The 18121-nt window shown below is 45.8% G+C and overlaps 1 protein-coding gene across 1 annotated transcript in view; it reads right to left on the bottom strand.

The window, feature by feature from the left end:
- The window catches only part of LOC147745341 (uncharacterized), a 212349-nt gene that overhangs the window by 151770 nt on the left and 42458 nt on the right, over nucleotides 1–18121 (bottom strand). The gene's annotated exons all lie outside the window — the stretch shown is intronic.

Genomic DNA, 18121 nt, shown 5'->3' with positions numbered 1-18121 from the left:
GTTTGCAGAATCCAGTGTAACTAGTAAACTAAGCACTGGAGTCTGACCGGTTGCTTTGAAAATAGTAAAATAAGTGCTGCAGACAGATTTCAGTGTAAGTGATAAGCTAAGTGTTGGAATGTGAAAATTTTCCATAAGTGACGGAGGGCATTACTGTGGGTAGGAGAAATGCGACATGGCGGGCAGGGGAGGGTGCGGAGCGGGGGTGTGGGAGGAGGGAGAGCGATGCGGCGTTCCAACCCATCAATAGAATACACCGAGAGTGTTGTGGCTGACCAACTGCCCGACACAACAGTAAGGGCACATAGTTAACTGAATATCCTAAAGTGAATATGATTATCATCAGCGTAAATATGTTAGCCCAGATTGAAGCTATTGATCATGTTTAACACTGGTATAATGTAGGCATTTAAGAGAGTGGGGTTACATCATGGTGCCCGCGGAGGCAGCACACACAGCCTGGTGACACGAGAGACAAGGAGAAACACGGCCGTCAAAGTGAAAGTAAGGCCGGCTGAGGGCATTGCTGTGTGGAGGGGGGATGAGAAATGCGACACGTCGGGCAGGGGAGGGGGCGGAGCGGGTAGAGCGGCATGAGGGTGTGAAGCAGCAGAGGAGGAGTGCTGCTGGCGATTGACTGGCGATTTGATGATGTGCAAGCGCATTTTAGGTCAATGCGCTTGCGCATTGACCTAAAAGCGCACGGGCACAGCATCAAATCGCCAGTCAATCGCCAGTCTAGGTATAGCTTATTTAAGCCCCTATAGAGCTTCGCCAGCTATGCGCATGCGCACAGCAGGCAAGCCCTAAAAAGCGCATGGCTCAAAGAGGATCCCTCAGGACCCCCTCATCCAGGAGATTGGCTTTGGAATGCTAAGTGCCCAAGGACACTGTTTGGACCCTATCTTTGAGGAAATCTTTGAACCATTCGAGGGCAGTGCCCTATATACCTATCCGGTACATATGTTGAATCAAGATGGAGTTTGAGATGGTTTAAAATGCCATCGCCATGTCAAGCAGGACCAGCATGTTGGGATTTCCTGTGCCCACGCTAACCTGATTGTATCTACTACTGCTAGTAGGGCAATTTTGGTGCTGTGGGAAGGTTCGAAAACCGACTAGGAGGCATCCAGCAAACAACGATTCTCCATGTAGGAGGAGAGCTGTGTGGTGACGTAGGACTTCAGAACTTTGCCCAACACAGGGAGAGAGATATGGGTCATTAGTTAGCTGGTTCCTTGGGATCTCGATTGGATTTGTTAGAATAGGTGTGAAATGTGCTGCTTTCCATAATCATGGAATGGTGGCCAGGGTCAGAGACTGGTTAAGCAGTGATGTAATAGCAGATGCAAGAAGAGTAGAGAAGGTGGCAATTTAATGAGGAGGACAGGGATCGGCAGGAGACTCAGCTTTGAGTCGAGCATCTGAGATTGGGGGATAGGCTTGAACCTTGTAAATACCACTGAAGTAATATTTAGTGTAGCATATTTTATCCTGTTATAATTCTTTGATTAAACTATTGGCTTCATTATTCAAAGTGCTGTCTCACACAGGTAGGGAACAGCATAGCAGTGTAAATATACAAGTCACTATTCCCTAGTGCACGAACCAGGATTCAAATTAGCAACCCTCCAGTTTGGCACAAAGACATCAGAAATTATAACATTGACCAACTCACCATTTCATACAGAATAGTTTAACTTGCATTTACTCTTCATGTCAGGTGTTTACATTATATTAAAATTCCTCCTACTCGGACCTCATTGACACAACCTTCATCCTCATCCGCTCAAAGCTCTTCAGCAGTATATTATGAATTTACAAACAAAGGCTAAAATTAATAAATGTAAATATCAGAGACCAATTATTTTAGCTTAAGGCAAAAATATAGACTGATTGGGCCCGGTTTGTTCACCCTAGAGCTGGATTCTCTGTTGGGTGGCCCGTGTAGTATTATTATTTTTTTCCTGCAGTTATTTATATCACCATCTCCATGAGGTTCTCGCCTCTTAAAATCAGACACATGCAGCCTCAGCTCTGGGGATGAACACACTGTATTATTGTAAGAGGCTTCTAATCAGCTTCCTAAAGGTGTCTTTTCTTTCTAGAAAAAGGCATCAATTCTGCCTCTAGAATCCTATGAATCTTGCCATTAGCCCATTACTCATGCATCACATCTCGCAGACATCAAGAAAGCGGTCTCTCCCCAGACTCCAGGTCTATTACACATTACTCATCCTTACACAGTGCAAAGCTACTTGTGACATGACCCTATAGTGTGTACCTGCCCTGATGGTACCGCACGCTCCTCTCTGAGAAGATAATCTCCACTCACGACTTGTGCCCAAGCCTCATTGCACTGTGTTTTTTGAGATGCCTAGACCTCCAGCTTGGAACAATCTCTCCACTCAGATAAGAGCTACCCAGTGATGTGCCAAATTAAAGTTAGCACTGAAAGGTCTCTCAACTGAACTCTGAAGTTCTCTCATCCGACCTTCCCAACTCTTTAGCCTTTTCCAGGCGTGGCCACAGTGGCTATAAACTGTAAACCCGTCCTTTTATAAAGATGTGTTTTCTTCTTAGTTTTAGTATTTAATGGTGTCACCCCAGTATGCTATGCCTAACCTGGAGATGCTGGGCCTAAGGGTCCATTGCTATCATAAAGAAAGGGCAACAGATGGCATTCCAGCCCAGTGTCCCTGGTGATCTGAATGGTGTCTGAGTTGAGCCCATTTACACAAACTCTGGCCCTAGACTGGCTATGCAGCAGCTTTGTAAATTATCTCAAACTCCCTGACATACCAAGGCGCCAAAGTCTCTCGACCAAGAACGGCTATTCCAGGGAGTCATCACCCGCCTTCATCTCTAGGTCTACCTGATGCAGCACTGCAAACTCTGTCCATAGATTAATAATTAGGGCTCCCGGTTTTATGGTATTTATTTTTTTGCCATTTCTGTCTGAATTTATCCATATTTATTTTTGGGGTATTTTTTCTGTATTTATCCACATTTATTTTTGACACAAGCAAAATAGGACGCTAAGCTAGTATTTTTCCACATTTATTTAAATTGACAATGCACACATGAGCTCGGTTGTATTGGTCAACACTATACATTCATCTGACAACTTTGCCATTTGCAGATTATCCCAAATATGCTTAAAAGTGCTATCACAAGCCATTGGTCTCAGAGCCTCGCAGTTTCTGTCATCGGCAGAGTGCCACATCCTCTCCCCCACTGAACACCATACTGCCCCACTGTGAGATACGCACACTGCCTTCAGCTGCAACCCAAATGTGCCCCGTTATCAACACCTGGAAGCAATTCAATTCAAATTATGCACTAGACTACAGTAATATGCTGCCCGAAAAAAAGTACTGGAAACAAGCATTTGCAATGCAATAGGTGTCGCATTAGGAACGTTTGAGCTATTGGTCTTGTAAATGACACATTTTTTATTTATGTGTTGGTTTTGAAATGAGCGAAATTAACAGCTTTGTCATTTACAATGCCATGCCAATACTTTTAACTTTTGCAAATGTGACACCTACAGCATTTGTAATGCAACATGTTTTGTATTTACGTGACTTAGATGTATTGATATTACAAACAACAAAGGCTTTAAATTTTTTTATAGAATTAATACTTAAATAAAAGTTATTGTAATTTATAATGGCAATAGCTTAAACATTTGTAAATAACTTTTGTGAAGATTATGTTCAGTGTATTTTATTGTTACGAAAATCCAAGAACAGAAGTTAAATATTAACATCTTTTTGCGACATTTGTAATAAAGCTTGAAACATTGAGAGAACACATTTGAACCAGTTGTTGAATGGTTGCACAGATTGATGCTGTTGTGGCGCTGAGTGATGCTGTGGCGTTCAGTGATGCTGTGGTAGCGCATAGTGATGTTGTGGTACCCCTGAGTGATGCTGTGGTGGTGCGATAGATAGATAGAGTGAGGGCGATAGATAGATAGATAGAGTGAGGGCGATAGATAGATAGAGGGAGGGCGATAGATAGATAGAGGGAGGGCGATAGATAGATAGAGGGAGGGCGATAGATAGATAGATAAATAGAGTGAGGGCCATAGATAGATAGATAGATAGATAAATAGATAGATAGATAGATAGATAGATAGATAGATAGAGTGAGGGTGATAGATAGATAGATAGATAGATAGAGTGAGGGTGATAGATAGATAGACCGAGTGAGGGCGATCGATAGATGGAGTGATGGCGATAAATAGAGTGAGTGTGATAGATAGGCAGATAGAGTGAGGGCGATAGATAGACAGATAGATAGAGTGAGGGCGATAGATAGACAGATAGATAGGGTGAGGGCGATAGATAGACAGATAGATAGAGTGAGGGCGATAGATAGACAGATAGATAGAGTGAGGGTGATAGATAGAGTGAGGGCGATAGATAGATCGAGGGAGGGCGATAGATAGATAGAGTGAGGGTGATAGAGTGAGGGCGATAAATAGATAGATAGAGTGAGGGCGATAGATAGATAGAGGGCGATAGATAGATAGAGGGCGATAGATAGATAGAGGGCGATAGATAGATAGAGGGCGATAGATAGATAGAGGGCGATAGATAGATAGAGGGCGATAGATAGATAGAGGGCGATAGATAGATAGAGGGCGATAGATAGATAGATAGATAGATAGATAGATAGATAGATAGATAGATAGATAGATAGATAGATAGATAGATAGATAGATAGATAGATAGATAGATAGATAGATAGATAGATAGATAGAGTGAGGGCGATAGATAGATAGATAGATAGATAGATAGATAGATAGATAGATAGATAGATAGATAGATAGATAGATAGATAGATAGATAGATAGATAGATAGATAGAGAGTGAGGGCGATAGATAGCTAGAGTGAGGGCGATAGATAGATAGATAGATAGATAGATAGATAGATAGATAGATAGATAGATAGATAGATAGATAGATAGATAGATAGATAGATAGATAAAGTGAGGGCAATAGAGTTAGGGTGATAGATTGAGTGAGGGTGATAGATAGATAGAGTGAGGGCAATAGATAGATTGAATGAGGGCAATAGATAGATATTATTATTATTATTATTATTATATTTATTTTTATAGAGCGCGCAGCTAGCCGGAGGTTTCCCGGCGCTAAAGACATTTTAAGCGAGAATACAGTAGGGGGACAGAAGGGCTTATAGGAGGATTATTGTTTGAACAACCATGTTTTTAGGTTCCTACGGAATTGGAGGTAGCATGTGTCTGTGTGAAGCTGGATAGGGAGGGAATCCCAAAGAGAAGGGGCAAGGTATGAGAAGGAACGTGTACCCATTCTTGCTCGGTTAATCCTGTGTACCTGAAACTTATGTTGGCTTGAGAAGCGGAGGGTTCTTGGGGGGCAGTATAGGTGAATAAGGGTGCTCAGGTAGGATGGTGCTTTACCTGCCTTAATTATGTGCATGAAACACAAGGCTTTAAATTTTTTGCGGCTTTCGATTCGAAGCCAGTGAAGATTATGTAAACCAGAGGAGGTGGAAGATTTTTTGGGCAGTTTGCAAAGCAGCCTAACCGCTTCGTTTTGTACTGTTTGAAGTTTCCTCGTGACTTCCTTACAGTCTCCTAGGTACAAGATGTTGCTGTAGTCCAGTCTAGATGTAATTAGAGCCTGGACTACGTTTTTTTTGTGTGTCCTGGGGGAGCATCCATATGATTTTCCTAAGCCACTTGAGGATGGTAAAACAAGTGGCTGCAACTCTGACCGCTTGTTGTTTCATGGACATTTGGTCATCAAAAATGATGCCAAGATTGCGAGCGGTTTTGGAGGGAGAGGGTGTGGGTCCCATCTGAGGTGGCCAATGTTGGGGGCTCCACAAGGCAGTGTGTTTACCAAACAGAAGCAGTTCGGTCTTTCCTCCATTGAGTTTCAGTTTGTTATCGTGCATCCATTTGGCAATGTTGTTAAGGCCGGAGCAGAGGGAAGACGGGTTAGAGTGTGCATTCGCGGAAAGTGAGTAAATGAGCTGGGTGTCGTCAGCATATGAGTAGATCGTCAACCCAGATTGTTCCGCTAAAGTAGCAAGGGGACTGATGTACAAATTAAATAATATGGGGCTGAGAATCGAGCCTTGGGGAACCCCAAATTGAGAGTCATGTGGTTTTGAGGAGGATGTGGAAGAGAAGACTTGGAAGGGTCTGTCAGTAAGCAAGCTTTTGAGCCATGCAAGGGTAGATCCAGAGATGCCACAAACTTGCAAGGTGTTAAGGAGGATGGTGTGGGGAACCGTGTCAAACGCGGCACTGAGGTCGAGTAAGATGAGTGCCACGGTTTCCCCATTGTCAACTTGCCGGCGTACGGTCTCAGAGACCCCTAGAAGAGTCGATACGGTTGAGAAACCTGCCCTAAATCCCGACTGGGATGTGTGAAGGAGGTTCCTTGTTTCCGTAAAGTGAGTAAGTTGAGTGACAATATGTTTTTCCAAGATTTTAGAAAATAGGGGTAGAAGCGAGACTGGGCGGAAATTAGAAGGTCATCTGGATCCGCAGTAGCCTTCTTCAGCAAGGGTGATACCATAGCATGTTTCCATGCCTTGGGGACTTTGGCTTCCCTTAAGGAGGAGTTAAGGAGCTCCAGAATGAGAGTGAGGGAAGGGGTGTCTAGTGTCAAAAGGACTTGTGGGGGAAAGGGATCCAGAGGGGAACCAGATTTGATGGTTTTGATGATTTCACGTAATGTTGACAGGTTGAGCAAGTCCCAGTTAACTAAGTGCTGAGAGGTGTCACATAAAGATGTGTCCAATCTAGCATCGTCAGAGTGAGAAATCATTTTGGGAGATTCAGGTACTATTGAAGAGGAAGTTGGGTCTTTGAAATCTGCATAGATTTTAGCTATTTTGTTTTTAAAAAATTCTGCCAAAGCATTGCACTGTGAGGAGTCCAAACATGGGGATTTTGGTTGACAGGTAGAACCAGAGAGTTCTTGCACAATTTTAAAAAGTGCTTTGAGACGGTTTTGAGCATTCTCAATAGTTAATTTGGTATATTCAGCTCTGGCTATTTTACAGTTTGCATGATATTTCGATAGGGCAGATTTATATAATAGCTTCATTGAGGGGTCGTAGTGGTCATGCCATGGACGCTCTAAATTTTTGCATGCAGTTTTTTCAAGTTTAATTGAATCTGTAAACCAAGGGGCAGGGGGATGATGTGAGTTATGCTTTATATTTCTTTGTGGAAGGCATACATTGATGGCAGAAATAAGCCAGTTATGAATAACTGCTGCCTCCTCAATGTTTGTTATGGTGGTGATGGGCCTAGTTTCGTCAAGGCGCGCATTCAGTTGGGTAGTATCGAGTTTTTTCCAATTTCTCATCACCCTAGGTCCTGTAGGAGCAGTCTGAGAGGTGACAGGCAGGGGGACAGTTATTGTAAATTCCACCAAGTAATGGTCAGACCAGGGGATAGGTACATGTGGCTTACATACAATATTGTCAAGATTGGAGAAGATCGGATCAAGTAGATTGCCGGCCTTATGGGTTGGGCCAGAGTTACAAAGAGTAAGGTTTAATGCTGCTAGGTTAGATATGAGGTTGGTACTGGTGTGACAAGAGATATCATTAAAGTGGATATTTAGGTCTCCGACTATCTGAAAGTTAGTGGCATCCAACAGGAATGGGGCAATGAACTCAGGAAAGGAGGCGGCCCAAGTGCTGGCTGTGCCTGGAGCACGATAGATTACAGCACCGGATAAGGTGAAATTTGGGGATAGTAGAAGCTTGAAGGATCCAGCTTCGCAGTTTTGGATGTCAAGGTCTATCCATTTACAGGTGTAGGTATTTCGAAAAATAATTGCAATCCCACCTCCCTCTTTATGCAGTCTATTTTTGCTAATGTAGGTATAGTTCGCAGGAAGGGCTGCTGCTATATATCGCCCAGAGCTGTTATTTAACCAGGTCTCAGTAAGGAAAAGTGTGGCTGGTTGTGATATAGTAAGTAAGTCAAAAATATCCGTTTTATGTTTTGGTAATGATCTGCAGTTCAGACTAATAAAAGTGAGTTCATGTTGGGGTGGAGTAAGATCTTGTGTATGCCGTGACGGCCGAAAGTCGGCGGACTCCAAGTTAAGTGCGGAGGGTATGGATAGGAGGCTTAAATTGCAGTTGGTGCATTTTGAGGGGGTGTGCAGGCAGCTAAGAGCCGTGGCTTGAGAGCATTGTACGGAATTACAGGCAAGGAGAGTATCTCTGGAATAGGTAATGGGGGTGTTTGAGGTTGAGGCATAGATTCTGGCCCCTGGCCCCGTCTGGTCGCGGGCGGGCGCAGACGGGCAGGACTTTGGCTTGACTTCGGCGCGACAGCGGCACCCCCGCTGCGCGAGTCCGCTGCGCGGCCGAGGACACATGGGATTATTTGGACAGGGGCGGAATCAGCTGCTAATCGCTGATTGTTGGGGGTCCGGAAGTCGTAATCACTTCCTCCGTGGGCTGTTCGCCGTCCCTCCACACAAACCAAACTTTTAGCGGTGGACCGGGGACACGAACGCGGCGCAATTAGTCAAGTGAGTGCATTCAATTTTAAAATAACATAAATCTTTAACACAAGTTAAAATCGTGTGAATTGAGCCTTTACCAGCGCTCTAGCAAACGTGGTCTCCTTGCTGGTTTCTGCGCTCAGAGTGAGGGCAATAGATAGATAGAGGGAGGGTGATAGATAGAGTGAGGGCGATATATAGAGTGAGGGCAACCGATAGAGTGAGGGCGATAGATAGATGTGTGTGGTTGTGTGTGTGTGGTTATGTGTGTGTGGTTGTGTGTGTGGTTGTGTGTGTGGTTGGGTGTGTGATTTGGTGTGTGATTGGGTGTGTGGTTGTGTGTCTGGTTGTGTGTCTGGTTGTGTGTGGTTGTGTGTGTGTGTGTGTGTGTGGCTGTGTGTGTGGTTGTGTGTGTGGTTGTGTGTGGGTGTGTGGGTGGTTGTGTGTGTGGCTGTGTGTGGTTATAACTTTCGCAAACGTGACACCTATAGCATTTGTAATACAATATGTGTTGTATTTAAGTGACTTACATGTATTGATATTACAAATAACAATGGCTTTTATTTTTTTTAATAATGAATACTTAAATAAAAGTTATTGTAATTTATAATGGCAAGAGCTTAAACTTTTGTTAATAACTTTTGTGAAGATTATTTTCAGTGTATTTTATTGTGACGAAAATCCAAGAACAGAAGTGAAATATTAACATCTTTTTGTTACATTTGTAATAAAGCTTGAAACATTGAGAGAACATATTTGAACCAGTTGTTGTTGAATGGCTGCACAGATTGATGCTGTGGTGGCGCTGAGTGATGTTGTGATGGCGAACGAGTGATGCTGTGGCGTTCAGTGATGCTGTGGTAGCGCATAGTGATGTTGTGGTGCCCCTGAGTGATGCTGTGGTGGTGCTGAATGATGCTATATGCTAAGCTCTGTTTGTTTTGCTATCCTATGTTTTGTTTTGTTATGCTATGCTTTGCTATCCTATGCAATGATTTGTTATGCTATGCTGTGTTATACTATGCTATGTTTTGGCATGCTATCCTTGTTATGCTATACTATGTTTTGTTATGATATGCTATGTTTTCTTGGGTTTTATTATGCTATGCTTTATTTTGCTATCCTATGTTTTACTATGCTATTATGTTTTGTTTTGCTATGCTATGTTTTGTGTTTTGTTAAGCTATGCTATGTTTTGTTGTCTTTTGCTATGTTTTGTTTTATGCTATGTGCTGTTGTGTTTTGTTATGCTATGTCTTGTTATGTTATGCTATGTTTTGTTATGCTATGCTATGTTTTGTTTTGCTATCCTATGCTTTTTGTTATGCTATGCTATGTTTAGTTTTGCTATCCTATGCTATGTTTTGTTTTGCTATCCTATGCTTTGTTTTGTTATGCTATGCTATGTTTAGTTTTGCTATCCTATGCTTTGTTTTGTTATACTATGCTGTTTTGTTGTGTTTTGTTATGCTATGCTATGTTTTGTTGTGTTTTGCTATGCTTTGTAATTCTATGCTATGGTTTGTTATGCTATGCTATGTTTTGTTGTGTTTTATTATGCTATGCTATGCTGTGTTTTGTTATGCTATGGTTTGTTATGCTATGCTATGCTTTGTTTTGGTATGCTATGCGATTCTAAGCTTTGTTTTGTTATGCTATGCTATGTTGTGTTTTGTTTTGTTATGCTATGCTATGTTTTGTTGTGTTTTGTTATGCTATGCTATGTTTTGTTGTGTTTTGCTATATTTTGTTATGCTATGTTTTGTTATACTAGGTTTTGTTTTGCTATGCTTTATTATGTGTTGCTATGCTTTGTTTTGTTATGCTATGTTTTGCTATGCTATGCTATGCTTTGTTGTGTTTTGTTTTGCTATGCTTTGCTGTGTTTTGCTATGCTATGTTTTGTTGTGTTATGCTGTTTTGTTTTGCTATCCTAGGCTTTGTTTTGTTATGCTATGCTATACTGTGTTTTGTTATGCAATTCTATGTTTTGTTATGCTATGCTGGTGAGGGTGAGTGAGGGTTGTGAGGGTGAAGGTATGAGGGTGAGGGGGTGTGAGGGTGAGGGGGTGTGAGGGTGAGGGTGTGAGGGTGAGTTAGGGTGTGTGAGGGTGAGAGGGTGTGAGGGTGTGTGAGAGTGTGTGTGGAGGAGGGTGAGGGTGTGAGGGTGAGGGTGTGTGAAGGTGTGAGGGTGTGGGGGTGTGAGGGTGAGGGTGTGTGAGGGTGAGAGGGTGTGTGAGGGTGTGAGAGGGTGAGGGAGTGTGAGGGTTAGGGGTGTGAGGGTGAGAGGGTATGAGGGTGAGTGAGGGTGAGTGAGGGTGTGTGAGGGTTATGGGGTGTGAGGGTGAGGGTGAGTGAGGGTGAGAGGGTGTGAGGGTGAGCCTGGGTGGGTGAGGGGATATGAGGCTAAGGGTGTGTGAGGGTGAGGGGGTGTGAGGGTGAGGGGGTGTGTGAGTAAGAAGGTGTGAGAGTGAGGGGTGTGAGGGTGAGGGGTGTGAGGGTGAGGGGGGTGAGGGGATGAGGGTGTGTGAGGGGGTATGAGGGTGAGGGGAGGGTGAGGGTGAGGGGGTGTGTGAGGGTGAGGGGGTGTGAGGGGGTGGGGTGTGAGGGTGAGGGGGTGTGAGAGTGAGGGGGGGTGAGGGTGAGGGGTGGGGTTGTGAGGGTGAGGGGGTGAGGGGGTGAGGGGTGTGAGGAGGGGTGGTGAGGTTGACGGGGTGAGGGGGTGTGACTGTGTGAGGGTGTGGGCATGTGAGGATGAGGGTGTGAGGGTGTGTGACTGAGGGTGTGGGAGGGTGAGGGTATGTGAGGGTGAGAGGGTGTGAGGGTGTGAGGCTGAGAGGGTGTGTGAGGTGGTGTGCAAGGGTGAGGGTGTGATGGGGTGTGAGGGTGCGGGTGTGTGAAGGTGAGGGGTTGTGAGGGTGAGGGGTTGTGAGAGGGTGAGGGTGTGTGAGGGTGAGGGGGTGTGAGGGTGAGTGAGGGTGTGTGAGGGTGAGTGAGTGAGGGCGTGGGTGTGAGGGGGTGTGAGGGTGAGGAGTGTGAGGGTGTGGGGGGTGTGAGGGTGCGGGTGTGTGAGGGTGAGTGGGGGTTAGGGGTGTAAGGGTGAGGGTGAGGGGGTATGAGGGTGAGGGGGTAGTGAGGGTGTGAGGGTGAGAGAGGGTGTATGAGTGTGTGGGAGGGTGAGGGGGCGTGAGGGTGAGGGGGTGTGAGGGTGAGGGGGTGAGTGAGGGTGTGTGAGGGTGAGAGGGTGTGAGGGTGTGCGAGGGGGTGAGGTTGTGTGAGGGTTAGGGGGTGTGAGGGTGAGGGGGTGTGAGGGTGAGGGGGTGAGAGGGTGTGTGAGGGTGAGGGGGTGTGAGCGGGAGGGGAAGTGAGGGGGAGGGGGTGTGTGAGGTGGTGTGAGGGGGAGGGGGTGTGTGAGGTGGTGTGAGGGTCTGGGGGTGTGAGCGTGAGAGGGTGTTTGGGTGAGGGTGTTGAGTTGTGAGGGTGTGAGGGTGAGGGTGAGGGGGTGTGAGGGTGAGGGGGTAAGAGGGTGAGTGAGGATGTATGAGGGTGAGGGGGTATGAGGGTGAGGGGGTGAGGGTGAGTGAGGGTGTGTGAGGGTGAGGGTGTGTGAGGGTGAGGGGGTGTGAGAGGTTGAGGGGGTGTCAGGGTGAGGGGGTGTGAGAGGGTTAGGAGTTGTGAGAGTAAGGGGGTGTGAGAGTGAGGGGTGTGAGAGGGTGAGGGGGTGTCAGGGTGAGGGGGTGTGAGAGGGTGAGGGGGTGTGAGAGTAAGGGGTTGTGAGCCAGCACAACAGACCCCAACGAAGCAGCCAGAAACCTCACACAGTGGATCACCAACTGCGCAGACGACCTCGCACCACTGAAGACCCCTCCCAGAAGACCCGGCAGCAAGAAAGCCTCTTGGTTCACCGACAAACTTAAGAACTCCAAGAAGAACTGCCGCACCCTCGAGAAAGCCTGGCGCAACAACCAGACCACGGACAACATGACTGCCCTCAAGCACGCCACCCGCAAACACCACCAGCTGATCCGCACCACCAAGAAGACAGCATTAGAAGAACGACTGAACAACAACGCCCACAACAGAAAGGAACTCTTCAGCATTGTCAAAGAGCTCCGGAAACAACGACATCACTCCCTCGCAAGACCTCTGAGACTCACTCGCCTCGTTCTTTCACAGCAAGATCGCCGACACAACAGCTTCGGTGCACAGACCACGCACCCAACCTCCGAACCAACGCCCCCCACCACCACCCTCTGCGCCTGGACCCCGGTCAGCACCGAAGACACCACCCGCACGATGAACACCATCCACTCCGGATCACCAACCGACCCCTGCACCCACCACGTCTCCAACAAGGCCGACTCCACCATCGCACCCCAACTCCCGGACATCATCCACACCTCCTTCAACACCGCCACCTTCCCAGAGAGTTCGAAGCACGCCGAGCTCAGCACCCTCCTGAAGAAACCAGCAGTGGACCCCACCAACCTCAAGAACTTCCGCCCCATCTCGCTCCTCCCTTTTCCCGCCAAAGTCATCAAGAAGACCGTCAACAGACAGTTTGCCACCTTCCTCGAGACGAACGGATCCTTCGACCACTCGCTATCCGGTTTCCGAGCCAACCACAGCACCGAGACCTCTCCGCAGCGTCCAACACTGTCTGCCACCACACCCTAGTGCAGCGCCTCAGCACATCAGAATCCAAGACAAGGCACTGGAGTGGATCATCTCGTTCCCCACCGGAAGAACCTAGAGAGTCCGCCTCCCCCGTTCAGATCCGAGGCCACCGAAGTCATCTGCAGCGTACCACAAGGATCATCACTCAGCCCCACCCTCTTCAACATCTACATGAGCCCCCTTGCAGCCATCGCACGCCAACACAACCTCAACATCATCTCCTATGCCGACGACACCCAGCTGATCCTCTCCCTCACCAACGACCCCACCACCGCCAGAACCAGCCTACACGAAGGGATGAAAGACGTCACCGAGTGGATGAAGAACAGCCGCCTGAAACTGAACTCAGACAAGACGGAAGTCCTCATCCTGGGATCATCGCCCTCCACCTGGGGCGACTCCTGGAGGTCCCCTGCCCTGGGCACCACTCCCAAGCCAACGGACCACGCACGTAACCTGGGCTTCATCCTGGACTACTGCCTCTCAATGACCAGACAAGTCAACGCCGTCTCATCATCATGCTTCAACACCCTGCGAATGCTCCGAAAGATCTTCCGGTGGATCCCTACCGAAACCAGGAAGACGGTCACCCAGGCACTCGTCACCAGCCGACTGGACTACGGAAGCACCCTCTATGCCGGAACCACAGCCAAACTTTAGAAAAGACTCCAACACATCCAGAACGCCTCCGCACGACTCGTCCTGGACATCCCCCGACACAGCCATATCTCCGGCCACCTGAGAGACATGCACTGGCTCCCCGTCAGCAAGAGGATCACGTTCAGACTCCTCACACACGCACACAAGTCTCTCCATGACCTGGGCCCCAAGTACCTCAACAACCGCCTGACCTTCTACACTCCCACCCGCCAGCTACGATCAACCAGCCTCGCCCTCGCCTCCGTTCCACGCATCCGCAGAGCCACCACCAGAGGAAGATTCTTCTCCTAGCTGGCAGCCAAGACATGAAACTCCCTCCCCATTAACCTCCGGCTGACCTAGGACCATCTCTCCTTCAGGAAGCAACTCAAGACCTGGCTTTTCGAGCAGTAACGGACCCCTCTCCCCCAGCGCCTTGAGACCCCTCCGGGTGAGTAGCGCGCTATACAAATGTTATGATTGATTGATTGATTGATCTTTCACACTCGCAACAATACCAGAGTACACATTAGTGTTTTTGAAAACGTTACCTGAAAGTACAGAGAAACAACTCTATGAATAGGGAAGCGCTGCAGCCAGCCTGCCAACACTTGACTGTATGTATGTAGCTTATTTAACATGTCCTTTAGGCTAGTCCTTAAATGTATACATCTATTTTTCAAACATTGTCCTATCCACACGACAATAAATTTTCTAAGAATGTGACCTTTTACCTAGTACCTTGCTCCTGTGTCTTTGAAGCCAGACTCTCAGTACTATATCATAATCCCTGTACATGACGTACCAGGCACAGTATAATTATTCTGTATAAGGGTTACCACTTTTTTCATCCTTGGCCAACAGCCAGCTGTGCATGATCGCATTTGTTTGGAGAAACATTTAAGATTGTTTTCAAAACATGAATGAGTGTTTTCAAAATATATCAATTCTAGAAGAAACCCTAGAGCACAGTTCTTCAAATTGTGGGGCGCGCCCCCCTGGGGGGGCGTGGATGGGTTCCCAGGGGGGCGCAAGGGCCTCTGCAAGCACATGTAAATGAAGATGCCTGGAAGTGCAGCGATGTTTATTTGCTGTATTTCCAGGCTGTCTTCATTTACTCGGAAGCCCTCAGAGTTGCTGTGTGGCCACTCAGTGGGGGCTCGGCTGGGCAATGTCTGGACTCTTATTAAGACTCCAGCACAACCGAGTATTTCACAGGTCTTTAAAGACCATTTAAATACCTTCAGGAACTGGTTACCAAAGCTAATTTTTTTTTTCTTTTTCCTGGGCCCAGACTCTGCCTATTCCTTACAATTGTATTATAAATTTACTGCTGTAGTGAGAAAATGCATTTCATGAAAAGGAGTACAAAAAAGCGTTCCCAATAGAAAAAATGCCAGCCTTGTATGTCTAAAGAGCCTCCAAAGATCTTGCTTTGACACTAAATAGGGTCTTTAAATAAAAAAGTATGTATTCATTTGTAAAGTGACTTTCTGTCTGTTCCTTTTATTTTCAGTCATGAATCATTCGGGCAGCCCTAGAACACATTTAAAAGTGCTTTATATTTGCTTTTAAAAGTACGCACAGATAAGTGCTGAAAATAGGGCTTTAGGTGAATGTTTATTTTTGTAATGTCTGTAACATCAAAATAATGAGCTGGCAACCCAAATCAGAAGACTGGAAGTTTGTTGCGGGATCAGCACATTATTTATTGCACCCTCAATTCCCTGCTTAATTCCATAATAGCAATAGTTTAACTTATATCTGAAACCCTACACCACATCAATAACATGCTGATTAACTTCAAGTGTCTGGGAATTCACCCTGCATTCAGACAACTCACTGCTCATTCTCACCCTTCACTTTCATACTCACCCTGCACTCTCAGCACATAGTTAGGGGTTTCCCGCATTTGCCACATAATCCATCATCTGCAGTATAATTTGCAGATTAAAAAATGCAGCAACACATGTTACCTCGCAGTGGAAGGCCAATTCTAAAGGTAGACTGGTCACCTTTCTGTTGCTTATTGCTATATGTGGGTGTTAATGTGGTACTCATGAGGGGCAATAAATGCCAGGACAATGTTAACAAGTGTAAAAATAGCAAAATAGTCCAGTACTGCGATCACAAAATATGCAGCATCATTCCATTGGATCTGCTTAAAGGTTTATGGTGGCAAAGATCTATTCTTTTTAAGATGTAATGTAAAGAGTTGTTAGCTGGGATCTGGAATAGTGGAGACACTTACAAAAATGTCTGCATTAGATACAGTTTGATTACTTATTACTAAAAGGTATATTTTGTAAGAACATGTTTTATCTCAATCACTGCATCATTTTGCAGCAGCCTAGCTTAGAGTATGTAAATACTGTTTTAAAATAATGACTTACATATTCACAGTGCTTTCTGCTACAGTCTGGGACCTCATAGCACTATAAACAGGGCCATTGGAATTATGCGGCAGGAGAAGGCCAAATTATGCAGCATGGTTGACAATTCTGCAGCAAGAAAAGGCAAATTATTCAGCTGAAGAGGACAACATTATGTGGCAGGCTTGACTAAATTATGCGTCAAGAAAAGGTAAATTATGTGGCACAATGCGCCACATTGTGTGGTTAGCATTACTACATTATTTTGTCATTTTAACTCATGGTCACGCTGTCAGGGGAAATATTTCACCTCATTAGTACCAGTTTAACATCGAAATACAGCAGAAAGCAACCTCAAGATTACCAGTCAATCTTTGAAAAGGGCCTTCCACTGCTCCAGAACATGTAGCAAATGCACTAAACTGATAATTATGTGGAACAAGCTGCTGCTGCAGAAACTCATAATTCCAGGGGCCCTGACTTTAAGGGACTCAATCAATTAATAGCTGGTAAGAAGGCCGGTTTCTTTTTTAACTTTCTGCACTACCGCCACACACTTCGTTTCAGGCACAGGCATCTCAAAGTCAGTATTAACCATTCAGGGGAAGTTTTTTGTGAAAGCCAAGTCCATGGGGTGGCAGGTAGAAGTCCAGCAGGGTTGCATTCAGATGCAGAGCCCTAATCCTCTCGATCCTTGGGGCCTTACAGAAATGGTCTAGGAAAGGAGCGAGGTTCAAAGATATTGTCAAAGAGAAGGCCCAGAATAAGGAGCACTGAATGTAAACTCATTCTTATGTTTACAAATGGCCAGAGACCGCTTCTTCAGAGAGATACCCAAAGAAGGTGACAATATAAGTGTTTTTGTTTTTTTAAAAGGGTCATTCATTAGTGAAGCTAGTATTGCTGCCAAGTGTGTAAGTGGCCACTGATGGTTATCATAAAGGAGCAGACGCAGCAGGACTGGGGGCCAGGAATTTGGGGGGCCCACTGCATCACAAGTATGACTGTCTACCTTTAAAAATAGGGGCATCAGAGCCTATTGTTCTTTCAAGCATTAGGACAGAAGTGATGATCCATCATGGTGGGGACAAGGTCAAAGAGGCAGAGGAGATAGCCTGCAACTCAGGACTGCAGTTATCATAAGTGCAGCAGGTATGGTTGGATTGGGGTCAAAGAGTATGAGGGGCTCACAACACCCCAATCATAGGAGTAGTTTATTTGGGATATCTGTTTTTGTTTGATGCATTTGCTGTTTTATAAGTCTCATATTTGGTGCAGTTCATAAGCTTTAGAAAAAGTATTCCTGAAATCATCTCATAAGCCCCGCTCCCTGCACGCAGCCATGTCCCTCCCGTTCCCCCAATCCTTCCCATAAAGTTTTGGAGGGGGGCCTGACCTCAAAATAATTGGCTTAGGGGGGTTCAGAGTAAAAAAAGTTTGAAGACCTCTGCCCTAGAGTGACCACTCCAGGATATAAGACCCTTATTCCTCCCTTCAATTTAGAGAATTCCTTCCAAGCTGACACGTGGTCCTGCATGCTGAATCATCGACAAGCAGAGGCCTGACATCCCTTGCGCGGTGTGATCCTCACAGCACAGACGGGTCCTTCATTCTCGACCATCAGTTGCGGGGGATAGTTCTTGTCTAGGAGTTTTTTGTCTACACACATACATATGCGCATATACATGCAGTTCTAAGTTGGGTATATTTTGCCAAATTACTTAGGGCGTTTATTTTAGGAATATGCAAGTGCTAGTGTTTTTATCTGAACTGCTTATTTTCATCTTATTAGCACTATGGTAGAAATGTATCTACTATTTACTATATTGGTCACAGGTCATATGTTTTACACAAGACTGACGCTGGACCAATAAATACTTATTGAAATGTCCTAAT

This window comes from Lissotriton vulgaris, chromosome 1_1 (assembly GCF_964263255.1).
Source record: "Lissotriton vulgaris chromosome 1_1, aLisVul1.2, whole genome shotgun sequence".
Taxonomy (NCBI): Eukaryota; Metazoa; Chordata; class Amphibia; order Caudata; family Salamandridae; genus Lissotriton; species Lissotriton vulgaris.
This window is presented reverse-complemented; position numbering and strand designations above follow the sequence as displayed.